We start from the raw sequence: 27,043 nt of genomic DNA, 5'->3' as shown, positions 1-27,043 counted from the left end.
ACTGACCATTTTGGACATCAACCAGATGAAGATTGTCCATATTCTTAGTATTTAGGACATTCTCTATAACATGTATAGTTTTATATGCATTATTCTGATGCATTTAGGTCATATACTATTAAAAATGCATCCTGCCATTTCTCTCCCAGTTTCTCAATCTTCATTTACCCATCTCCTGCCACTTACTAATCTCTTCCTCAGTGGCGCCTCATCCTCTCCCAGCTAGAAAAATAATAAAACTATTAAATATAGCTACACAGGGAGAGATTATGTAATTATGTAAAACTATAGCACGATTCAAGTGAATACATTATTTTCATGGAATACTTTACAGAGGAGGTCAGTTCTTCAGAGCATAGCAAATGACCAAGCACTGTACAAACTTTACATCAGATAACACTTTTAGGGGATAGTCCTTTTGTATTTGCCTCCTCCCTGACTCCTTCCAGTTACAGAGCCTGCAACTATAAACAACCAAAGGTAGTATTTGAAATTATAATGACTTGTGCTTTATGGAATGGCATCAGTAGGCACTTTCAAATTATCCACCATCTCTGAGCAATGCGAGATTCCAGGGGTCCAGGGTTTGTGTTTCCTTTAGAAATGAGGCACAGTGGAATCTGTGGTGTCTTTATGGTTTATTTACACTTATTTACAACCTGAACTTGTGATGGAAGGGCTCACAGCATTATACTCCAAGAGGTTCTTGGATGCCAGCAGAAATCAGCTGTAGCCCTCTGTCCCTCTGCCCAGCTTGCCTGCCTTTAACAGACTGCCACTTTTCTCTCCATCTCACATCCCAGCAAACTGCAATTCTAAAAACAGCTCCTCTCCTTCCAAGGCCCTTGCCTTTCTAACTAATACTGAGTTGAGGTCGGAGCCTCTCCTATTTGCCCTCTGGCACAAAGCCGTTCCTTTTGCCCCCTAGCAATTCATCTTTAGCAGGCTATTTCCAGGATGGTTCCTGGCTTGAATTTTAACACGCTAAATCCAGTGTCTGGCACCCAGGAATTGGAAGGGGAGTCCAGGCACCCCACAAACTCATAACAATATTTACTAGTGAGAAAGCCACATTGAAACATAGTGAGAATTTTCTTCTGCGCCAATATGGATAGCATTTACTGTCTTAAGATGCCATTTTGGACCAACAGAAATTGCCCAATGTCCTTTATGAAACAGTTACCATATGATATCTTTTCCTCCTTTCATTCCTGTTCACCCTGTTGCTAATTACTTTTCTTTTAAGAATTGTTTTTGAGAGAAGTCCGTCTCCCACTGCTTCCTTCATTCTGGTGTCTTGCCCATTTGAAAAAGATCACAGTACACACCACGAAGTAATAAAGATTAATAGTTTTCTCAGGGCCACAGGGATCCACCATGGGAATATTAGAATTAAAATGTCTGTATGCATCCAGCAGTTCTTTGGGTCAAGGAAAGAGGAAAACAGAAGTAGAGTCATTAAATGACTTTTTATAATGTCAGGTTATGTAAACAAGAGAGGACTTCCCTTGCGCTCTGTAAGGTAAATGAAACAGGTTGTAACCAAGAACGCTCTGGGGAGGGGGCAAAGCTGTATTGGGAGCATTAAGGACCTGCTTAGCATCTGTCACAGAGGTATCCTTGAGTGTGTGCCTCCCCCAAAATAGTAAAGGCTGTTCTTAATACCTAAAGGAAAACGTTAAGCACTGTTTGGAGGCAACATTCATCATTGTCATCATGTTTATTTGTATGCCATGCCACTTGCTCCACAAAATTGTATCCAAAGCATCCCAGAGCATATCAAATTAACAATAAGTATAACAATAAAAGAAATAAAGAAATAATCATAATGGATTGTTTCCGAAGTAGTACTGAGTAATGCAATCCATCAGTGCAAGGATTTCTGCTTTCTCAATGGGATTTCCACCTCCCCTGCAACCCCTAAATCTGTTCGAGGGGGTCCCCCCCTGACCCTGTGGAGCAGATTTGGGAAGGACAAGGGGCCCACACAGGAGGATGATGGGACCACCTATAATCAAACACTGTGTGGACAATATATAAGTCAACCTAATTTAATAGCTTAAAATAGAATACTGTAGTAACACGCAAAGCACCACCATGTTCCAGGCAACAGACACTCAATCTTCAAAAATCCAAGGTCTTCACCCCACCTCTCATATGGGGTGGTACAAAAACTCCCACCTTGGTTGTTGCACAGAGGGGCCTTATGCCCACCATTATGTCAAGTTCTCACCAGAAACTGCAGCCAATAAGTTTCCTTCCATACTCTCCTACCAAGCAGCAAAGATTCCTCCAGGCTGGGAACTACAAACAAATTATCAGGGGCTAGTGCCTTCACCCTTGTGGTAACACCCAAAATGGCAACATTGGGTCAAATGTTGATACTGCATGGTTGTCCAACTACCACCATCAGGCACTGGAAGCTTATTCTTGGAAAGGGAAAAGAAATCTGGAATGTCAGACTAGGACTTGCCCTTTGCTATACTAACGACAGCATGCTCAGGAGAGGGCATAATAGAAGTGGGAGGTAGGATTGAGAGAAATCCCACCAAATTAGATAGGATTTTGAAAATAGTTATTTATATTCACCTACAGAATGCTCTGTTGCTTCATTGCGATCTGGTTTTTTGCTCTCTTGTTAATGCAGGATAATTCTATACTTTCTTGACAAGAAATATAAACAGAATGGATATCTAACTCCTATGTATTATGCATCTCAACATTTTATATTCAAATCCAGATACTTAGGTTCTGATTTTCCACTTTCTCTGAATAACTGGGTCATCAGGTTTTTCCATTAATAACGCTTTAACAGAACATTACAAGTTTAACTCTATTAAATTTAGCCAAAGTATGATTAAACCCTTCCAATTTTAGGAACTTGTGCAACAACATTTCTTTCTATAAAAGATGAAATTAAAATCATTAAATATTTAAAAATATTTGAAACATTAAAGCATTCCTTATATAGAAACATTCTAATATAATTTAAAGATGAATAAAGCCCTATTTCCACAAGCTAGCCTAGATTCATTCTTTGAGTTTTGAAACAATGGAACATGCCCAAAGTTGTATTTTAGATACCAAAACCAATACCTATGAGACATTTTCAGAGGGCCAGGTAAGTTTCAACCCAGCACATGTCATAACAAAGCCCAATACAAAATACAATTAGTGCCATAACTTGGCTGTTCAGGACTAAGTGGCTGAGGAAGTCAGCTGAATTAATTAACCAAATTGTACATTTGGATTTAAGCCACATTAAAAGCTTTTTCACAAATGGCATTTTACCTACAATAGATGTAGTGAGATGGGTCACATACACACTATACATTTAAATAACACTTAAAGCACATGGCTTCTCCAAAAGAATATTGGGAAAGGTGTTTTGTTAAGGAAGCTGGAAAGTTTGTTCCAGCCAAGGTAATGGAGGGGACATCACTGTGCACTTGGTAGGTGCCAGGTGGAATGACTCTGAAAATGTAATAAATGGGACACGTGATTCAAAAGCAAAAACGAAAGCTTTGCTCCCCAACACAAAGGTGCACTAAGCAGCTAAGTGCAAAATTGCGCACAAGATGAATGATTTGGGGCTAGTGTAAACGAAACAGCTATCTTTCGGAGAGGGGCAAATAACCTGGTGCACCTAACTGGCTTACTACGTAGAGACATTCACCAGAAGGATCAATGTAAAGGAGCCTTGCCAAAGTCCATCTCATGCATAACTACATGATTTGGACCTGAGCAACAAGACATTGGAACAAAACATGTGGCAGAATAATTTGCTTATATGGGATAGAGCTATCTGGATCCAAAACAGATTGCTTCTAAATGCAACAGATACAAGGTGAATCTTGCAGTTGCTAAAGTATACGGCGAGGGGGAGAGAGGGGGAGAGAGAGAGAGAGAGAGAGAGAGAGAGAGAGAGAGAGAATGAACACATGCACACATAAATAGAAAAAGATAACAAAAGTTTATACTTGAATAACTCTAATTGTCTTTGCAATATTCAATGAATGACTATTTAATAAATTAATTCCAGCTAACTTTGAACTTTTCCCCCTTTGCCATTTCTCTTCAGTTCTTATGTAATGAGTTAATTTGGCCAATAATTTGGCCCAATTCCACATGCTGTCTTTACGCTTTTAATCACAGCACGTGTGCATGTGTCTACACACATCCTGTATTATTTATATTTGATTATGGCATGTAAATGTGATATGTTGAACACAGAGCTTTAAATACAGCACTAGATCCAATCATTGTTTTGCCAAAGGCTTTGAAATGCATTGTTCTGTTTTCTTCTTTCCTGTGAGAGGAACATGGGGACCTCACAGCAGGAGTTCTTTTTGACTTCAAGCAAGTGCCTAATTTGTCCATGGGAAGGTGCTGTAAAAGCCAGGCACGGATGCCCCAGGTACACAATTATTTCAGCCTGGAATGCCAAGGAATAATGAACTCTCTTTTCTCTCTAGCAATGCTAGCTCTGGCCAGACAACTGGAACAGTGACGATGCAAGGCTGCCTTCATCCAAAGTAATCTGAAGGCAGCCTCAACTACGAATATGATGCTTCTTCCAGGAAAGCCAGAGTGCATTTTGCTTTGTTTCATTTTTATATTTTAAAAAAATCATATTTGCTGCAACAAATATTTCTATACCACAAAGTTACGTAAGGGGGAATAGCTTGGCATCAGCAAAGAGCAAACACAACTTTATGCTGGATTTCACTCAATGAAAACCATCAGCTGTGCGTCAATGGGGATTGGAGTAGGGCAGGTCAAAGAGAAGATGTGTTTCCTTCTCATGACTTGTTCCCATAAGTCAGCATAAAGACATCGGTTCTCTTGGTGAGAAGGTAAAGACTGACTATGTTTTCATAGCAATAATTGCTTTTCTAATTCATTGCAAAGATTTGAGAGCATCCGTTCTAACACAAATAAATAGGTCAGCCTTCTGCTGAGAGAAGGTTCAACGTAACTACTAACAAAGGCATTGCCTTAAAGTCTGTGTTAAGGTCTCAGAAACCCTGAAAGGGCAGAAAACTGTTTGGAAACAGTTTATGTCCCCCACAGCCCCACCCACCCTGTATTCAATATGCATCTATTGTTTTGCCTTCTGCTCTGTCAAAAACAATATTTAAAACATCGTGCCGGAAAGTAAACCATTGTGGGTTGTTTTATCCTTCTTGATGCCATGAATTATTCATATTATTTGATTTAATGTAATCACTTTCTTTCCTGTATTAAGTTTCTGTGAATGGTCTCCTATGCAGCTACAGTTTAAAGGAACTTTATAGACAGTACTAGTGAGGGGAAGCAACTGGCATTAACTGACAGTGAATTAGGCTTAGTGTCAGTTTGGGTGGGTGGGGACACAAACTTCATAATTTAATACTTAATGATATGTATATCCTGATTCCAAAGGATGTCTCATGGTGTGTGCATGTCAGGGGCGAGTTGACATTGAAAACAACAGAAGACATAGGTAAATGAAAGTTAGACAGAGTTATGGAATGCACTGAGGATGGTGCAAACACTCAACTGCAGAACAGTATTTGGTCCTATGATCATTCAGCACCAGGAATTACTTTGAACGTTCATTAGCCTTTTCTTTCTTTCTTTCTTTCTTTCTTTCTTTCTTTCTTTCTTTCTTTCTTTCTTCCTTTCTTTGGAAGAATCAAGTTAGGAAAGGGGGGAGGACTTGCTAATTGCACCAATTTTGTGCAAATTCACCCTTTTAGCAGAAACAATAATTTAATCTGCTCTAAGTCATTCTCGACTAGACTTAATTGTCAGGGGTCCCTTTACCTTTACCTTTAAAGCTTAGTAAAGGACACTGGTTTCGGTTTTAAAAGATTTGTACCTGTGATATTTCGGCTAGCAAAACTCACAAGAATTGATGTTTTGGATATGTAGTTATTTATTTGTTCTACCCCACCCATCCTCCCAAAGGGAGCCCAGTGTAGCAGGGCCAGCCCAGGATATTTTGTTGCTTGGGGCAAAATGTGCTATCCCTCGTCGTTCCTACCCTCCTGCAGATCCAGGCCCACACACCCTGTGGTGTGCCTGTGGCAGATGGAGTACAGTGGCAGCCCAAGAGCAGAGAAAGTCAAGGAGGCTGTGAACGGTGTGCCCCTCAAGCCCAGATCTGTCCCCTGAGGTGGTGGCCTCAGCTTACCTCATAGCTGGGCCAGGCCTGTAGAACAGCTACCAACACAGAAAAATACAGCACAATAAATTGTATCACAAAAAACAATGAAAGCAATGGTCAAGATACCACAGATTAAAATGGCAGGAGTTAATATCTCTACTATTGTTTACCAAGTGCATCATGAAGGATATTTATTTGTTGTGTTTATATCTCACCTTTGTCTCCATGGAGCTAAAGTTCTCCCCCTCCTCGTTGATTCCCCTACAATAACCCTGAGAGGCTGAGTTAGGCTGAGAGGTAGTGACTGGCCCAAAGTCAACCAATGGCCAAGTGGGGAGATGAACTCTGGTTTCTCAGGTCCTAGTGTGACATTCAAGGGACGCGGGGGGGCGCTGTGGTCTAAACCACTGAGCCTTGGGCTTGCCGATTGGAAGGTCAGCGGTTCGAATCCCTGTGACGGGGTGAGCTCCCGTTGTTTGGTCCCAGCTCCTGCCCACCTAGCAGTTTGAAAACGCATCAAAGTGCAAGTAGATAAATAGGTACCGCTCCAGCAGGAAGTTAAATGGCATTTCCGTGCACTGCTCTGGTTTCGCCAGAATCAGCTCAGGCTTGCTGACCACATGACTAAGAAAAACTGTCTGCAGACAAATGTCAGCTCCCTCGGCCAGTAAAGCGAGATGAGTGCCACAACCCCAGAGTCATTCGCGACTGGACTTAATGGTCAGGAGTCCTTTACCTTTTTTTAGTGTGACATTCTAACCACTTCACTGCATTTTAAAAGTCAAAATGTACATCTGAATATGGCTCTATTATGAAACACAAACTTGCATGAAAGGTCATTCAGGTTCCAAAAGTCAAATGTCACCTAGTCCAAAAATATGAGGATGAAAGCAGCATTGCTCTCAAGAATGTGATCACCATTTGCTGTTTCAGTACTACATTATGCAAATAGTGTTCTCTGTCCCACAGTGTGCTATTTTAGATACACATGGAATCCGAAGGTAGACTATCCAGCTTACCTGCTGACCCCTTTTGCAACTGTGCTATAAAATGCCCAAAACAAACATTTCTTTGGGGCTGATCTGCCAAGGACATATTCTAGCTTCCTTCCCCTTTATCCCAGGTGGCTGTGCTCCTTCTCCATCTCTCCCTCCCACCCCACCCGGCCACGACCCCCTGCCACGACAAACATCCTATGAAAGCACCGGTTTGCCCCCATCACAATAATTATGCATTTTTATTTATTAATCGCATCTGCTATGCATTTGAACTCCCCTCTCTCTCATCAAAATTGTGAACTGGGCCAGAAGATGTGGCAGCCATGTCACTTTGTATCAGCTGCCTCTTATTTATTCCGGGACCACTTTGACCTTCAGCTATAGTGTCATGTGCTTCTCTAATGGCTCTCGCCGCTTTCTTCCTCCAGCAGCCATTGCTCCCTAGAGATTATCTGCATGGGAAGATAACTTTAGGAGCCTCTGGGGATCTGCTTTCTGTTGGCTCCCACACTGCCTTTTTTTTTACAAAAAAAGGAGGAAAAAGCAGTGAGGGGGGGGGGAAATCCATTTGTTCAAATCCAGAACATTTTTGTGCTTTATTTAAGGAAATCCGTGTGTCTATGGGGGGATATGGGGAAGGGGGAGAAAAACCACCCATCTCTGCAAAGCTACCACCTAATTACTGCCTGCTGAGTAGCACGGTTAAACACAGTCAGTCAGAGAGCCTTAAAGATACAATATCCTCTCTCGCGAACTGTCTGCTTGTCAATTCAGAGTCACCCTCCTGCTTTAAATCAACCAACCACAGAGCTGTTATGAACAGCAACTGATTTCCCATGCAGTGCTGCAAAACAAAAAAAAATCACACCATATCCTGTTTTTAATGGGCGCAGTTTTTCAACTGCGTAACAAGAGGGAGCTGGCACTGCTGAGCCGAGCCATATCGGGAGAAGAAGAATGGGTTCAAGCAGGAATCAGGTGGAGGCCTTGAAGTGTTACGATCGCAGTCCCAATTACGCAAGCATTGTGATGCTTGGCCCCAATTACAGACAAATAACAGTGGAGTATGTTCTCTTCATCACTGCTTGTAGACATTGATGGCCCTTATTATTTTTGCATGGCAGAATACAATAAACTAGTTTGAGCTCTAACTAATATTGTTTTGTTAATGCAGTGTATGTTTATGCTTTGAAACATTCCTAAAAGGGATCACCAAAGAAGAGCTTTCTTCAGCAACCTCACTTAAGCACATGGGTGTGATGAATATGTTGTAGGAGCTTATATTTAGATCTCCTCTTGTAATATTGCCCTGGCAGAAAATATAATATATATGGGGAAGTGGTGGGAGAGAGAGAGAGATCCTACAATCTTGTGTGGAAGTGGGGGGAAGAAAGGAGTTATTATTTCAAAATAGAAAATTTAGACTAAAAAAGGTGACCTCTATGAAAGGTTTCATTCAAATGTGGCTACGTAGGGGAAACACTGAATGTGGATAATCAGGAGATTCAAATCACAAAAGGATAAATATAGCAGGCCTACTGTATACATAATATTTTATATCCATTTAAATTAGAGAAGTACGGAAGTGTTTTATGCAATGAACTGAAAAGAGGTATGTAGAATAGTGAGGTCTATTTTATTCTGTTTTTAGCTTATTGGTGATTTTAATTTTTTTAATGTTTTAAATAGTTTAAATGGGGTTGTTGTTTTCTTTTACCAGTAATTGTTTTATTCTCTTTGTAAACTGCTTGGAGTTTTTTAAAAATAATCAGGTGGGGTATACCTTTTAACTAATTAATTAATTAATCAATTGCAAGATGGTGCTAATTAAAGGATATCTCTTAGTTTAGAGATGCCATTGTTCTTGTAGCCTGCCTTTCCTGAATGAAGCAAACACTTATGCCATAGTGGCCAAATGGTGTAGCTAATACGCATCTCATACTGATGTGAAATGCTGCTCCTGGACATTATACCTATTTTAAAGCATCTTCTCTAGCTGCATGATTATACTTGGAACTGTTTCGGCATGTGTTCATAGCAGGAAAGGGAGGAAGCGTCTCTTTGGATCTGCCAGCTTGCACATCAAAAACAAGAGAGTGCTGGAAAAGTTTTGGCACAGTCTTGCTGTTCTTTCTAGCCACTTACATTCATTGTGTTGTATAAAATGGTGTTCATCTACTGACAGAAGGCAGGGAGAGGCAATGAATGAGAATCTCCTTCCTTCCCATTCCACAGACAGAAGTCATCACTGGATCCACTAGTCTCTCGCCAGTCCATGCGCAGCCAGCCTCACCTCTCTACCAACCTTTTACGTGTCCTATTAATCCCCTTCGGGTCCCCTTTCCAAACAAGCAACGTGTGACTGCACCAACTTATCAGCAGACCAACATAGGTAATCAGCTGAAAATTCCAGGCAGCCAGGAGACTGAACACTTTCCCCTTGAGCAAGCCAGTGTCGTTGCTGGCCAGTGAACAAATAACAACATGGGCAGCAGCATGCCCTGGTTCATGATCCTGCTACCCAGCCCCTGTACTGTAGCACCCTGTCTCGGGCCCACCTAGCTGCTCAAACATGTATGTGCTTCTCAGTGGCTGTAGCTGCAGATGACAATGTGAAACTGCTCCAGCTGGACACAGACACCTGCTAAGACAAAAATATAGTTGAAAACAAGCCTTCAGCTATCCCCCCCCCCCCACTTCCTCTCACGGGAGCCAGCTGACTCGCATGAGAGCTCAGCACCAAAAATGGGACATCCAGTCAGAAGTCAGGGTGGCTACTGTAATTCTGGGGTGTCCCAGTCAAATCAGGACTATTGAGGGATATGTTACTGCTATTAAGTAATTAACACTTGCACTGTAATAATAGTAATAATAATAATAATAATAATAATAATAATAATAATAATAATGGGTTGAGTACAGTTTGTTGCTTCCATCAAGATAAATATATACAACAAAGAATCCAACCTATATTCCAATGTCTCTATCACTGTCATTATTCCTACTATCCATTTGCAATGTACATGAGATTAGAATCATCAAAAGCATAATAACTGGTAGCTATTTCTGGCTGTTTCTTGGAATTAATGAGTAAATAACATTTTATTTACTTACATTCACAGTTTAATGAATAGGTCTATAGGTATTTGTTTTATCTAATTATGCAGAATTGGCATTTCATAAATATAACTTGAACATTCATTCATTTCTTCTAGATGCACAGTTTAAGTATGGCAGTAGCTACTTGATCGATTGGGGTATTACTTGGTTTGGAAACTCAGTTTGATGTTCTTTTATGCAAGTTGTGAGTTTTTACATGGGTGGAAGATAAAATTGTAGAGGTTAACATGAACATGCCATCACCAAAGAGGACCTTAGGTCTGAAGTATTGGCAGGCATTAGGTGTTTCTCTTTGGGGTTAAGTTAACATAATGGAAATGAAAATTTCAACTCATTTGATTTATTCAATTAGAGGCCTCCATGTAAATGGACATTTGCCCAACTTTTTTTTTTTTGTAAAACAAGTGTTATATTCTGCAATTTTCTATTGGACAGGAAATGACAGCTTAGCTCATTTTCAAAACTACTGTTGCCAGTTGAAGAGGGAGCTTTCCACTTTCCTAACCTTTCCATTTATCATGCAGTCCTCTTAGTTTCACAGGCTATTAGGTGGCAGCCCAACACCTCTTTTAAGCAAGTGAAAACTACCATCATTGCATTACTATATGCAACAAAAACAGAGAAACGATGGCTTGCTTGCTGTTAATTCTGCAAAAGCTATGTGGAAGAAATTGGGCAAAGAATTGCAATTTGATCCATTCATTTATTTTATTATGTACATTTAAATACCACTCCATAACAAGGCAGTCTCTAACCACAGTGCAAAGGGCATTATCAGTCCTGTGCTCAGCACTTTGGGAAGCCCTGAGCACAGAACTGGCAAAGGGCTTCTTTCTTCTCTCTCCATCATGTCAAATTGGAGAAAGAAGTTTGCCTTTTGCAAGCTTTGGCCTCAAGCAAGACTCTTCCCACTTGCAGACAATGCTTGCAAATAAATAAATAAAAAGGGTGCTTCCTTTGGTTTTGTGCACCTGTTCCCAGTAGGGAAGAGGCACACACAGCCAAAGTGAGCAGTACTTAACCTCCCACTTGTCAGCTGACAGGCAGGTAGGTTAAGTCCTTTTGCTTTGGCTGTGAGTACCTGTTCACTGCTGAGAACAGACCCTTGTAGCTGAGGCAGAACTGAACTCCACTCTTCCATCCATTGGCTGGTGCCACAAGTGGCTCAAGCTGATTGAGAGGTTGGTATGGATCAAGGGAAATGGCCTCGTGGTCCAGATTGGACCTCCAAGATTACTCACATGCCACAGATGCACCATCCATGGTTTACCATAGAATTATAAAAACAAAATAAAATCCAACACAGATGAGCCAGGATGCCAGGCTAGAGATTTAAAATATGCTCTCATGAATTCCACATTCCCCCACCCTTTCATTCTAAAAACCTGAGGAGACAGTGAAAAATAGTAAAAACGAAGTAAAATTAAAAATGCTTACCCAAACTACAAGAATTAAGGCTGCTGTCACTACAATCTTACCAGATGGAGAAGAGGTAGTTGCAGTTGGACATATAAAGGTACAGTGGTACCTCAGGTTACAGACGCTTCAGGTTACAGACGCTTCGGGTTACAAACTCTGCTAACCAGGAAGTGGTTGTTCCAGGTTAAGAACTTTGCCCCAGGATAAGAATGCAAATTGTGCACCAGCAGCGCAGCGGCAGCAGGAGGCCCCATTAGCGAAAGCGTGCCTCAGGTTAAGATCCATTTCAGGTTAAGAACGGACCTCTGGAACGAATTAAGTTCTTAACCCGAGGTACCACTGTAATAAACAGATTTTATATCAACCGAGGGATTGTTAGGGGGCAGGAGGGGCTATTTGATGAAAGATTATCACACTTATTCTGGTATGTTTGCATGTTCTTATATTGAAATTCAGTAAAATAATTAATCAGAAATAGTATTGCAGTACAAGACACAAGGTAAAACAAATCAGTAGATATGACACAAAAATGTAAATACAGAAGTGTGGCCCTGGGAAATCTTTGGCACAGAGACATCCTATTTGCAAAATCTAATGAAGAAGGTGAGCTGCTTGCTTCTTTTTTGAAATTTTCTTATTTTGCTGTACAGATCAATCCTATCACTTCATCTCTTTGTGAGCCCTGCTTATTTATCACATTATGAGAAAATCTGACTAATCGCTCTTACCAGCCTGATAGAAGGCAGAAGGAAGAAGACTCTGATATGGAAAAAAGGAAAAGTGAGCATGTAGACATGGAAGTTCTTGATGCAGTTAAAATTGATCCAGAGGAGATTTAGTAAGGTCATTGCTATCTGATGGCTGTTGCGAGTTCTCCGTGAAAATTAATTTAATGGATTTGTTCTGCTTATTAGTGGTCATGTATTTCAAGGCCTAACTTCCCATTACATGAAGCACATGTAACAGAACCCTGAAAACATCTCTTTCTCTTTAACAAAGAAAAGGAGAGATGGTAGGAGCAGTCTGATGGTGGCTGGCTGTTCCTGTGAAGCCACACTGTATTGTCCAAGTCCCTCTTCCTTAAGAAACAGGCCAGAGAAGATCCAGATCAGGGGTGTCCAATCATGTTTCACCACCTGAGGTAAAATGGGAAGGTGCCTCCCTTGTCTCCCCGATGCCTGCCTATGCTGAAGTCTCATTTACTGGGGTCACAGGAAGCTGCTGCTGTGCAACCCTGGCAGTGCTGGCAGAGGCGAGTGGGCCACCTATGCCAAAGGCGGCTGCTTCAGTCTGTCTCGTGAGTGGACAGGCCCTGATCCAAATGCATTGGATAGGAAGGGAAATTAAAGTTTTTATTCTTTGTGGAATAGGGAGAACAGCTGGCTTAATTGAAGAGAAATTGATTTTGAGGATTTGGATAAGTTGAGGAAGACTTCATTTTGGCTAGCATCTTAGCAGGTAATATGACGCACAGTTGCCTTCTCCTCAGTTTAATGGGCATGTTACTACTACTCAGAATTCTAGATTGCTTATTGTTAAATGGTGTTGTGGCGCAATGACAAACATGGCATCAAAAGGAATGGCTCTGAAAAGAGAAGCGTGGAATTGCATGGAGGGGACAAAATTTGTCTTTTCACACTTGAGTGTCCACCACTGCCTGAGGTGGGGACAGCAACCGCCTCAGGCAGCAGGATCCACGGGGACAGCAGATTCCAACATAGATCCCTTGTTCCTGATGTACATCTTCACTCACCCTTTCTTTCCTCATTGGAGGGAAATTTTGTGGTTCGACTCAGATACCAAAAAGTCTCAGCCCACCCACCTAAGTAGGGATAATTTCTTGTCCTACTCAAAAGATATTACAAAGTACAGTCCTTATTTACTAAGTAAAGCAAGATGATTGTGGGTGGTCCTTAGCTTTCAAAGCTGTTCATGATCTCAGATATTGGTGGCATCAGTCATGGGCTTGTAGGGTGGGAGTGGGGTTAATGACACAGTTTATTATGTGTCCACATCAGTAATCACCAAACTTGTATGTTCCTCTGAATTCTTGACTTTTGCAGTTACATTGCTTGTACTAACATGAATGTGTTTTTTTTTAAAAAAATAAACAGATCATCACTTTCTGCAGAAGGGGTGAGGAACCTGTGGCCTTCCAGATGTTGTTGGGTTCCAGCTCCCATCAGCCCTAGCCAGCATGGCCAATGATCAGGGGGGAAAGGAGTTGGAGTCCAACAACATCTGTAGGGCCACAGGTTCCTCATGCCTGTGACTTAGATCCATGACCACAAACACAGTTCCACCAGTGCAAGGCACTAATTCTCCTAATTTCCCTGTCCTGTTGCCCTTTAAGATACATCATCATACACCATTCCAGAGGGTTCCTCAATGCTCAGGAGCCAGTTTTGAGAGGTTGCAGGAGGCTGGGGAGCCAGCAAAGCTCATGAGTAGTGTTCTCATCTACCTCTGAGTCCCATTGTGCTTTTCTCAAAAAATATGAACTTAGTCAAAGTGAAGAAATTTGATGCACTTTCTGTATGTGGTCCAATAAATGCTCCTTGTCAAAAGCTTCTTAGCTTTTCTGTAGGTATGGCATTGAAATTGGCACAATCCACAGGGGACAAAAATCCCTGTGAAAGGACTCATTAATTTCATGGATTGCACCCAGTAGCAGAGCTGGAATCCATAGCTATGTCACATCACAGACACATTATGGGTCTTAGTTGGCACCATTTAGATAACTTGGTTATGTATAACCACTGAATCTGAGATAAAACATTTTTAACATTAAGGATCTGTGGTACGATAGTTCACTTTACATCATCTCAGTGGTTGATTATGGTGATAATTTTCAAATTAAGGCAAAATACTTGTTTAAATTCAGTGAGTTCCAGACAGTATTCAAAGAGTGAATCACGGGATATTAATAGAAGAATGCCTTGGGAGAAACTAGTCAACCTGTCTAAATCTATTCAATGAGTCATATTTTAGTCTCAAATCCTGACTTCTCACATATATAATCTCAGTAAACCCATTTTTACAAGTAACTTCCAGAACAAACTTTAGAATATTACATACTTACTTAAATGAGAAACATTATACCTTCAGTGTACTGTTGCCACATAGTAGGTGTGGGGAACTGGATTTGGCCCGGGGGCCAGATCCTTATCTCCACACACCCTTGAGTCATGTTTGGCACATGAATGGGGCCATTTCTCAGTCCTCTAATCTCACAATGAGGGCTTCACCAGTGCCAGCAATCGGCTGATTGTTGGCACTGGTGAAGCCCTGCATGCAGCGCTCCTTGAAAGTCTTGAAAAATCAGTTGATTGTCTTTGCTTGGGAAACCTTGTTCACAAGTGCTGGCAATCAGATGGCAGTTGGCTCTTGGGACATGCTGCACAAGGGACTTTTCAGTACCTCCAATCAACTGAATGAGAAATTGCTTCCAAAACTGCATTCAAAAAAATGTGTATTAAGAAGCTGGTGAATTTTCATGCGGATTTCTCTTTTTTTTAGAAAATTGCTGTGGAAATATGGAGAATGGAATTTAAGATATGGAAAAATGAGAAACCGAAAGAAACTAAAACTGATGCTTCAGTCTATTCCTGCAAAAGGCAGGGTGTTTTTGGTAGTGTCGCCCTGCTTTTCAAACTCCTTTCCAGGCGGTATTTGATATTTAAACACCAGTTGGAAATGTTTTTGTTTATCGAGGCATTTAATCTGTGGTTAGTTTTACATCAGGAGGGCCTCCCATCTGCTTAGGTATTTATTGTTGCTGCCCTGCTGTATTTTTAGTGTCATGCCATGATTTTATCATTTTAATGATTTACTACGTGAAGCTGCCCTGTGCTGCAGATTGGAAATGACCTAAAGAATAAGTGAATAAATAAATGTGCCACTTATCTGACATATTTCACAAGGGTGATGTGGCCACAAGATCAAATACACCACCCTATTCTCATTATCAGCAGATTCCTTCGTCTTTTTTGACCGAGTATTAGAAATTGATCTACCTACAAGTGGGGAGCTGGGTAGGGAGGGCAACACTTTCACATGTAGCAGATGGTGCTGCCATTGCTATACACTCTGAGGAAGAGTCTCTCCAAAATCCTGGCTGCCTGCCCATGCTCCACCACATATGTATGTGAAGAGGAACATGTCCTAGTTTCCTTTGCCTTGCTGACTGCAGTTTTCAAATAAGGTGAAGTGGGTGAAGTATAGGGCAGGGCGTGAGAGAGGAGAGTGGGGAAGAGGGAGGTAATGTATAAGAAGAACTCAGAGCATATCGCTGAGTCAGAGCCAGCATGGCCAATGCTCAGGGATGATGGGAGTTGTAGTCCAAATGATGATGAGGACCATACATTGGCAAGTCAGGGATGGATAGATAGATAAATAAATAAATAAGAGTACATCCCCCAAAATGGTCTCTTGGTGTTTGTTTTAAATTTCTTTTTGCTTTTAACTTGCTTTTAACTTTTTATTATTTTATTATTTGGCTTTATGTTTTTATATTGTTGCATACCGTTGTGATATAAGATACAGTAGTATACAAATATTTTTCTCGATCAATGAATAATAGTTTAACAGCACCTGGAAAGCTACAGATTCTCCACCCCTGGCCTGGCCTAAATAAGAGAAAAACATTAAAAACACTACATGATTGTGCATGCCTGTATCATATCATTTGCACGATTGTTTTCTGATGGCTTCTAGTTGAGTTGTGGCAATTCAGTCAGCAAGGTGCACAGCTGTCTTCTGCTTCACATTTGCTGAACTTCAACTGTGCCAGAGGTGCTGGGTTTAAACCTGGAACCTCTTACATGCAAAATCTCTACTAGTAAGCCACTAATCTCCCATTTTTGTGAGCATACAAACTTAAAGATAGACACATTTGCACTGAGAACAATGAATGCACATTCAGATCAGCCTCATTGCTCTGAAGTATCTAAGCATATCTTCACCCTTTGGTTTCATCCCAAGGGTATCTTGGAGGAATCAAACAGCACCTGGGGTCTTCACTTTACAGGAAAAATCTGGCATATCCCATTGCTTTTCAAACCTCTGACTGAAACAAGTAAATGCCTTGCTTTCATTGTTTCCATCTGGGTTAGTAATTTTAGCTTGTATATTTTCTTGCCCCTGGTATTACATCTGAAGACTTCATTTCATTCATTTTTTTTCTGAAGTAATGGTTTTAATTGTGATGTTAGCCATTCATCCCTCCAGTACCATCTCATAAGTGGCTTGAAGATTACTGTCTGGGTGGAAGGGAAGGCTTCAAGAACAGAAGCAATTAGGAAGGTTAAAAAAAAAATCATGTTAAAAACAACAACCCAGAACCCCAAATAAATTAGCATTGTTCTGGAAAATAAACAGTGGAGGGTGAGAAACCCAAAAGATTGCTTTACAGCTGGGATCCAAATAATTTAAGATTTCTTTGTAGGAGGACTGATCCTTTAAGATTCCCTTCCTTCTGTTCTGGAGCAAGATTTTGCTCCTATCTTTATTCTGGGCCATACCATATTAATAGAATCATAGATATGTAGAGTTGGAAGGGGTCCTGAGAGTCATTAGTCCAACCCCTGCAATACAAGAATTTAAATGAAAGCATGCCTGACAGATGACCTTTATAAACTCCAAGGAACGAGGGTCTGCCACCTTCTGAGGGAGTCCATTCCATCGCCGAACAGCTCTTACTGTCAGAAAGTTCTTCCTAATGTTTAGTCGGAAGTTCCTTGCTTGTAACTGGAATCTATTGGTTCAGGCACTAGCCTCTGGAACAGCAGAAAACAAACTTGCTCCATCTTCCACGTGACAGCCCTTTAGATATTTGCCCTTTAGACACACCCTACTCCCACAATCATTGCTCATGAGGCTTGGTTTGTAAACCCTAGATCATCCTCTGCACACTTGTTAATATCCTTCTTAAGTTGTGGCACCCAGAACTGGACACAGTACTCCAGGTATGGTCTGACCAAGGCAGAATGGAGTGGTACTATTACTTCCCTTGATTAGGACAAGCCCATGCAAGGATTCCTGATAGCAGAAGAGGAATTTCCCCCCTCTCTCTTCCCCCTACATACACTTGGTACCCTCTCCAAATCTGTTCTGGAGGCTTAGGAGAACCCCTAGAGCAGAGGAAAGATCATTTTGTCAGGCAAGCAGAAATGCTTGTGCTGATACAATTATCTCCTTAGCACTACACTGAATCTGTGCTTCTCTTGAATTTTCAGAAAATAACATTCTTTCCCTTTTTCTTTCCGAAGTCCAGGTTGCTTTCATCTTCTTCCAGATGCAAGCACAGCCTTGCATGTTGTTATTAAAATATACACCTCCTGGACTGCCATCCCAACTCACACCCTCATATCCGCGAGCCCACTCCCCTCTAGTACCTGCTATGGTGTGCACAAAATGTCTCAGTAAATACTGTCTCAAAAATCCACAATGTACCAGAAAGTGTTTGCTCTTCCTGTTTAGACCCTGTTTGCCCTGGTTCAGTCTCTCCTACAATGAACAACCTCAAACATCCTCACATTTCATTGGATGCTAAGATTGGATACCCACCCTCCTATTGGTTCTGAACAGAGGAAAGGTGAGGTGTATGTCCTTTTTCATAATGATGGAGGTCACTTGGATGCAAAGGATCCAATAGCAAGTTATTTTATACTTAAACACGCTTGCTTACACTTACACACTTTTACACACAGAGAGAGAGGGGGAGGGAGAGAGAGAGACTCTTTACCAGCATATGATATATTTTAAAATGTAATTGTCAGCTGGCAACAAGCAATATATTTTATACTAATGCAAATGACCACAGTGCCGTGTTACATCATGTGAACCCCATTAGCTAAAATTACTTATTATTGTTTCATTATTAAAATAATCTGATACTGAAAAGGAACTCAAAACAGGTAATAAAAACCAAGCATCTAGCAGTCATGAGGCATCACAGCTGCAGCTTCTTCCTTTCCATTCAGAACATCTACCACTTGACATGTGACTAATGCGCGTGAGCTAATTTACACTCAGTTTTTATTACAGAAGGATTACTTTAGGAAGAAATCGCTAACTCTTACTTAAAGAGGAAAATGTATTTTGCTATTGCTAGCATTTTCAAAATGGTGGAAGACTTGAAATTAAATTACATCAGATTCCTTTATATTATTCTGCATTAGCTTCTCTTTTATTTACTGTCATCTTGCCAGCGTGATATCATCCTGGCTGAAGAGGAATGGCGATGCTATTTATATTGTGCTGCACTGTCCTTTAATTGACCTTGTTTCTGCAGCGGAATGGCGGCTTTTCCTCAAGCTGCCAGGCTCTTTTTATTGCTGCATTTTGACCATGCACTAGTGGTTCTTTGTGCTGCCGCTAAGTTCAGGAATCAATACTGCATTCCCCACAGCCAATAAAGGAAAGCTGACAGCATGAATTAACTGAATGTAGCCAGTTGCATGGAGGGCCATTGTCTTTAACGAAAATTGGGACGATTACCAGCTTCCATCACTTAGTGGAGGCTTTAATGCAAAGCGCGAGGTTGCGGTAATTTAATTTTGGCCCGCTGCTCTGACACACTCCCCTTTGCTACCGCTTTGTGGAGGCCAAGCTATTAATGGCTGCAAACCAAAACACGTAGGAGACAAAGGCAGAGAGACACAGGCACACAGAGGCAGCAGCTACTTCTGATTTAACAGAAGTTGTCTGGTAGTGTTTACAGATATTGGCAGGCACCATTCTTTCCCCAAAGAGTGCTCACCACTGAAGTAATCCACAGGACATGAGCCAAAGCAATCTGGCCTGAACCCCTCCACAGACTGCAGGGGCAGCTATGAAGAGGAAAGGAAGAAAGTTGGGGAGAGGCCATATTGCTGCTTATCTCCTGCGCTTCCCAGTTTGGTTGAGATGTTTTACATCCGTAGATGCGCTGGAAGGATACAGGCCTGGCTAATTAAATGCAAACTTCATAGTTTTTGTTTGCTGCTGTTGCTGGTGGTGATGCTGAGAGGACAAATGAAATGGCATTTCGCAAAAAAGTAATGGGTTTTACTCCAGGTGCAATGAAATTGAAAACTGTAGTTCCATCTGACAGGTAATATTGCTCATTCGAATGGTTTTAAGCTCAGTTATTTAAAGGGGCAGTGTATTAGTCACAAACCATTTAACACAAGCTTTTAACTTGTTTTCACATTTGACAGTGGTAGGGGAGTCTGTCTGAGAAGTAACATTTTGAAAGCAATCGCGCCCTAAAGTTTTTATCTCCTCTTTGTTTGCTGTGAAGTAGTAAGGCAGGTAATGGTGTTGTTGCCTGCTTGCCCCCCTGTATGAGGCAAAACTGGGAAAGGAGACCTCATTGGTGAGAACTGGAGAGCTGCTCTGTCAGAAGGATGACCAAGGCCAAGCCATGTCAATTGGCGCTAGGATACTTCACACATCCATGGGGAATCAAAGGGGAAAGGTTGTGCTGCCTTGCTTCGAACAGAACAATTACTTTAAGGTGTCTCTTATGGTGGTGATGATGAGAACAGGATGTTTTATTATCAAACCATTTTTATCCACTGATCATGAAGAATACAAACTGATTTGGTCACCACACTCCAAACACAATATAAAGGTTTAACATACCCTCTAACACTTTGAAGCCAAAATCTGGGATGCCATCTTCTCATTTTTAACTAGCGAGCATGAAGGTCATTTGGGTTGCCGTGATCTCACACAATGCCCCCTCCCCACAATAAAAAATAATTTTGGGGGCACAGTGCCTTATAGGCATAGGATTCAATAAACAATGTTTAAAAACCAGGTTTCCATAACTTAACTCAAATATAAGGTAAATGTATCAGCATTCATAGCAATAAGCACCTTCTTCCTTCAGTGGAAATACTGAAGTTTGACAGATGGACTGAGTAGAGATGTTGTAAGGACCCCAGAAAACATATTAAACACCACTTTGGTTTGGTGGTGAGTTTCGATGTTGGAGATCTAGCATTAAATACCTGCTCAGTAATGGAAGTCGTGGAGTTGTTTTGCGAAAAGCATTTCTCAGCAGCTTGATTCATCACAGAGCTGCTGAAAAGATCAATGAGACAAGAGAATATGAAGGTACTTTTATACACCAAAAAGTGCTATAGAAATTATTACAAATACAGTGTGCAGATGTAGGGCTATTTATGAGTCAATGAGATCTGACCTTATATGTTACTGCTCTGATGGACATCAATAAAAAATTATTAGGGATTTCAGCATGAACAACCATTATCTCTATGAGACACAAGTTCCACAGTGTCTCTCAGAGTGCCATTTAAGCATCAAGACAAACACATCAAGGGAAATGTTTTACAAAAGTTCTCAGTACTTAACTCAGTGTGGCCCTCATAGAAGATTCCATAACAAGACACAGAAGCTGCAGGGACACAGCTCTGGCCCCTTCCTGAGGTTGCATGATACTGCTGGCCTCATCCTTGATGACCCCATTTTATGCATAGAGAAAGCCTACACATATAGACCTTTATGCACATAAGCTTTCCTGGCATTCTGGACTGTTGCATGATCAAGGTCCCAGAAGATGGAGAAAGCCTGCATGTAGCTACCACATGACCTCACATGTAGGGTCAGAGGTGCACCCCCACTGTCCTGTCTGTGCTGCACATGTAAGGGGGCTAGAGTTTTCATTTGAAAGAAGGATCCAGCCTTAGGGCTGCTGAAAATATCAGTCAGGTCACAAAAATGTTATAATTCTAATACAGTGTGCTATGCCTCCTTAACACATTTTTTTAAAAAAATGAAAATATGTTCCGTACAACGTGAAAACACTGACAGCTAGGGATTTGGCAATCTGAAAAATGACTTTTCAGAAAGAAAACAAGGACAATACACATTCAGCTTTGCTTTGAACGTAATGAATTATTTGGATTAAAAAGAGAAAATGATGGGGAAACAAAAATAATACTAATTAACATTTCTTCAGTTGAAAAGGAATGTTGCTTTGATAAGTAGCGTTGTATATTTACAGTACACACAAGTCCTCCTGGGAATGAATGTTTATTAAAATTCAGTTACCAATTTCCATTACACACATTATTTCTCAAGCCCAACTTTCCGTGAGGAAGCTATAATGCTCCATATACTGTCACTTGATACAGTCACCTTGATTCTGAACACTTAATGTGGAAGATTCATTAATTTCTACAGAACATTCGAAGGTGCTGTGAAGGCAACGTTTCTGGTCTACACATTCTCATTTTGTGGTGCAATGAAATCTAGAGCAGCGGAAGTGTGATGGATAGATGGCGTGGTCATGGACCACTGAGTTAAACTACATGTCATTTTAATCCCTCCCCCCTCTAAGAGCTCATCCACACTTCTGTTTATGACATGATTTCTAGGTCTGTGACTTGCAGATGCAGATCTGAGCAGATTGTTTTTTCCCTGCTTGCCATATTCCCTGCTCTCTATTGCTGAATTGGAACAAATGTCAATCCACTGAAAACCCAAATGTTTGTTTTGATTCAGGGGAAGTGGCAGGATTTTTGTTTGTTTGTTTGTTTGTTTTCTGTTTTTTTAAAAAAACATCTCTGGTCTGTGTCTGGAAATCATGGATCTTTGCCTAGAAATTATGCCACAAACAGAAGTATGAATGAGCCCAAAGTCCATTTAAAGCAGTACCATACTGCTTTACTTCTCAGACTGGCTTTACAATAAATCCCTCTTCCCAGGAGCTCTGGGAATTGTAGTTCTGTGAGGGAAATAGGGGTCTCCTAACAACTCACAGTACCTTCAGTGAACTGTAATTCCCAGGCCTCTTTGGGGGAAGCCATGATTGTTTATAGTGTCATTATGCAGCATTAAATGTGTAGTGCAGATGTGGCCTTGGATGAAACACCAAAATGTGAAAGCTGCAGTCCTTTCTGAAGAGTACATTCTCATCTTAAATCATTTGGACTTACACTTGCACAACTTCTTCTATTGTATTTAAAACATTTATTGCACTAACACTCTTCATTGTGTTTAGCTTGCATTTAAATACAAACACTCTTGTGTAACTAGAATATCAAAGAAGTGCTTTTCACCCTCTAGAAAATGGCATCTGTTCTGTAATTTTCACGCAAACAACTGCAAACATCCCAAGATGCCTGCAGGAGCAATGATGCTCTGAATGAAATACAGAGACCTTGTCAATACATTCTAACATATTTAAGCAAGGCTAAAACAGAATCTTTTTCTCTTTTTGAAGAGATTTTCTTCAGTAGTACTATTTATACAATTTCTACGGAAGGATATGTATGCATACAAAAACTTCAGAAGCATCCATCAGTTACTATGGGTGGAGAAAAGATATCTGTATGCATTGAAGGCTCTGTCTACATGTTTTTCATTGCAACATTTCACAATGACAGTGGCTTCTATGCCAAATTATGATGACCTACATTAGCAACTCAGCTCCCAGAACATATTGAAAGCCAACACACAAGCCAAATTTTACAAGGCAAATGTAAAATATACTACTGGAGAAGCCTGATTGTCTCCATTATTTCAATTTTGGTTTTGTATGTTTAGCTATGTTCAATAGTGAAATCAGAAAATGGTCTGATGGAGATTTAAATCAAGGTAAACAGCTGCCTTAGCTAGAGTTGGCAACTGTACCATCTGAAGGTTCAACTCCCAGGTTTTGATTATTTTTTTCATTGATCTATGATTATTTCTGCTTTATTTCTCAACACATTTCTTGCATTTTATCTGTTCCATCTGTTTTATTGTGTTTTTTAACATTGCAATGACCTATGGTTTCAAGCAATACGTTTGAACTGTTTTTTGGAATATCATAGAATCATAGAATTGTGGAGTTATAAGTGACACAAAGGATCATCTAGTCCAACTTCCTGCAATGTAGAATCACAGCCATTTTGATGAATATTTTGATGTTATAGCATAGAGTATTTGGAAACACTTTTACTGTAATGATGAAATATAAGTAGGGTTGCTTGAAAAATTCATTTTTTTTGCAAATCCATATGAACTGACCTAATCTGCACCTTCCATATCACTGAGTAAATAAAAATGCCTTCATTTTGTTGATTTCTCACTTCTCTGAATCTTGTGGTGCCATTCTGAGCTCAAAAGCATAAAAAATGCATATACTTTAAATATATTTATTTTATGATAGAATACTTTTAGAAATGCATACTTTGATGGAACATAGTTCAGAAAGTACATCCATATATAGTTTGTGAGAAAGTACATCCATATATAGTTAAACATGACTGTGTGGTGTGTGTCTTTTAAAAAAATAACAGTTTAATGTTGAAACAGGACTGCAAATTACTTGATAAACTCAGCTGCTGCAAATGTCTATAAGCATCTAATGATACATACATTCCTGACAATGCCAAACCGGAAACAACCTCAAAAACTGAGTATATAAAAAGTAATCCTACACTAGGGGAAGTTAATTCATTCATCATTATTATTATTTTTAAAAGGTTTATTCTGAAACTATTCTACAGAATTTTAATTCGTACAACATGACCTAATTTATTTCTAATTAAATCTAATGAATAGGCAATGGTCAATGTTGCTGTTTATTTGTGTTGGAATTTAATGAAATGTTGTAGTTTACTTTTCCATCTTGCTCTGCTCCAATGGAATTAGAATCTGAAAAGCTCCCTAACTGTGAGCTGTAGCCAAGTTTTGTTCTGAAGCCAAGGAGTGGAGAGGCGCAAAGCAGCTGCAAGCTCTTCTATGAGAGCCCACACATTGAGGTGGCCCACTAAACCATCGTTTGGCTTACCATGCTGGGTGTCAGGAATGTTGCCCCCCCCCCCCGGGTGCAGTGGAAGAGTCGGCCTCAAAAATTGAGATAAGCAAGCAAGGGGCTGACTCTGCAGATGAGAGCTGGCTGTCAGAGTCTAGAAAAGGAAGACACTGTTAGCTCCCAAGGAGAGGGAGAGATGGAAGGTGGCCAGAGCATTGCCAGGCAACCAGCAGATAAGCCAGAGTCTGAGGCTGTGTCTTCTGAGGAGGCAGGCCAGGCATTCAGTCCCTGTACTAGGAGACTGGTGAAGCTCAGAGAACAACGAAAGGGAAGGAGAAGAAAGGCGGGATTTTGGCATCCTTCCTGTTGAGGGGAGGGACTGATCAACTACTGTTAATGTGAGCAGGCAGAAAGACGTTCTCTGGATGTGTTTTTCTTGTAAATAAACATACATAAAACTGACAGAGAGTCATTGCTGCTTATCAGGCTGCTTGCCTGCCAGAGATCATTAGACTGAGTAAACCAAGTCCTTCCCCTTACCATGCTAAAGTTATTGTGGGGAGGGGTCCCATTTATTTATGATAGCAAATTTGTCAGGAGGTTTAGAGAAGAGCAAAAGAAGAGAATAATCTGAAGAGATTGCCTGCCTGCCCCCAATAATTTTAAGGTTTCTGAGACTTAACATACATAAGTCAGTTTATTTAAAAAGCAGTATCTACCAGAAAGCAGGACAACTAGAAAATTCAAAATGCCATATCTTTTTAATGGTTCTTAATTTCCCCCTCCCTTTCAACATCAGTGCTATAGAATGAAGCACTAGCAAATCCCATTATGTACTGGGCAAAGCTCACATGCTTGTTCAAAGGTGATAGTGATCTGTGCCTTTATCAATCACACACTTTTCATGCTTAAGCAGCCTTTTCAAAATCCCTCTTTTAGCTACAATGATTGTTAAATATAGCTGGTTGCAGAAAAGAGGTGAGGATAACTTTAAATGATCTTAATTTGTTTACCCTTTCAGTTTTCTTCAACCCACAGAAACCTGTTATACTTAGATTCACAATATCTTGACAAAGATTCTTTTTACCCCTAGATAACATGAGAGGTCTAAGTACACAGAGCGAACCTGAGCACCTCACTTCCACACGAGATTACTGGGGAAGGGGCATAGTCCACATTCCCATCCTAGCATCTGTCTCCTGAGGTGGTCATCTCACTCTGCCTAGTGACAGGGTTGGCTCAGTCAGAAAATAAGGCAAGCGGATTAGACTTGGCCTGGAACAAATTACTGAATGATGCCATAGTTGTTGGGCATGCTTTGCTTACATAAATAATATTTGTTTTGACTTTATTTGTGGCTTAAGTGCACGACACAACGCCACCACAGAAAATTAAAACAGAAGTTATATTTAAACATGAACGGACAAGAAGATACAGCTCTAGCAATCAGTGTCAGAGTTAGAGTTACGGCCAACTCCTGCTGGTCTACCTTTTTGTTTCTTGACTCACATAAGAAATCTTATAAATAAAATAAAATAAAGTGAGTAATAGCATACTCCAGAAGAGGAGGGAGTATGGAAGGTGATCTACCTACATTCTTGCAAATGATTTTAAATTCCTAAGAGTGGACAAGAAGCTAATGGAAATTCATGAGTGATGCTTATTAGTATAGTAATTTTTAAACTAAACTTTACAGGTGGAAATGGGATAGAAAAGTCAACTTTGCTTTAACCTTCTAGACTAAATTTCTCTTCCTTGTTGTAAAAATGATACCAGAAGATTTGTCAAAGTTTGTCCGATGTTCCATGACACCGGATTGAAAGTGCCATTCTGCCATTGCTTGATAGCAGCCAGTGCAAAGTAATCATTAAGCAGACAGTATTATTTTCCTAATTAGTAAAAAAATAAAAAAAAATCTTTGGATTTCCTGGGGCTCCTTCCCGCTGAGCAATCATTTGATTTTGTTTATGTTGACAAACATGCAAGTTGCAGACTCTTTCTTTAATCATTTGACAAAGGCAAGTGTTTGCCCGTCTTACGCATGGGTTAAAGAAAACAATGGCACCCCCTTGCTTCCGGGTCTTCCTTTCTTGTGCAATTGTCACAGTGAGAAAACTGTACCAACTGCAATATTCTGCAGCTGTGTTTTACTGTCACAGTTGTAAATATGCATCTTCAGATAGGACTGAGAGAATCCCCTGTCTGAAACCCTGTTAAGCTGCTACCTGCCAGTGTAGACAGCACTTAGCCAAGGTGTCAGTGGTCTGACAGAGTGTGAGGCAGCTTCCTATGATCCTAAGAAAGCTTTAGATTTTCAGACAATGATGAGCATTCAGGATCCTATTGTCACATTTTTCCCCTAGATGAAGATTAATATCCACATTAGTTGAGGGGGTGGGGAGGACAATTTATGAGGTGGCCTTTAACCTCAGAGAAACAGGATGACGATTCCAACATTTCTAATATATGGTTGCTCTTACTTCTCGCATTCCTAGGGTCACCACTTCTGCACCTCCCAAAAGCAGGAAATTAATCACCAAACAAGAAGACTAAAGGTTTGTGAACATATACCACTTTATGAGTCTGCCCTAGTTTTGAGAT

At 40.5% G+C, this 27,043-nt stretch overlaps 1 long non-coding RNA gene across 2 annotated transcripts in view; it reads left to right on the top strand.

The window, feature by feature from the left end:
- Positions 1–27,043, top strand: part of LOC310766852 — a 268,649-nt gene that overhangs the window by 237,322 nt on the left and 4,284 nt on the right. For both annotated transcript variants that reach the window (XR_014550460.1, XR_014550461.1), the window contains exon 5: positions 26,938–26,997. This is a non-coding gene — a long non-coding RNA (uncharacterized lncRNA). The remainder of the gene's footprint in view (positions 1–26,937; positions 26,998–27,043) is intronic.

Source organism: Podarcis filfolensis (genome assembly GCF_964270895.1).
Source record: "Podarcis filfolensis genome assembly, chromosome: 7".
Lineage (NCBI taxonomy): Eukaryota > Metazoa > Chordata > Lepidosauria > Squamata > Lacertidae > Podarcis > Podarcis filfolensis.
Note: the sequence above shows the minus strand (reverse complement) of the source record. Positions and strands in the feature narration are given on the sequence as shown.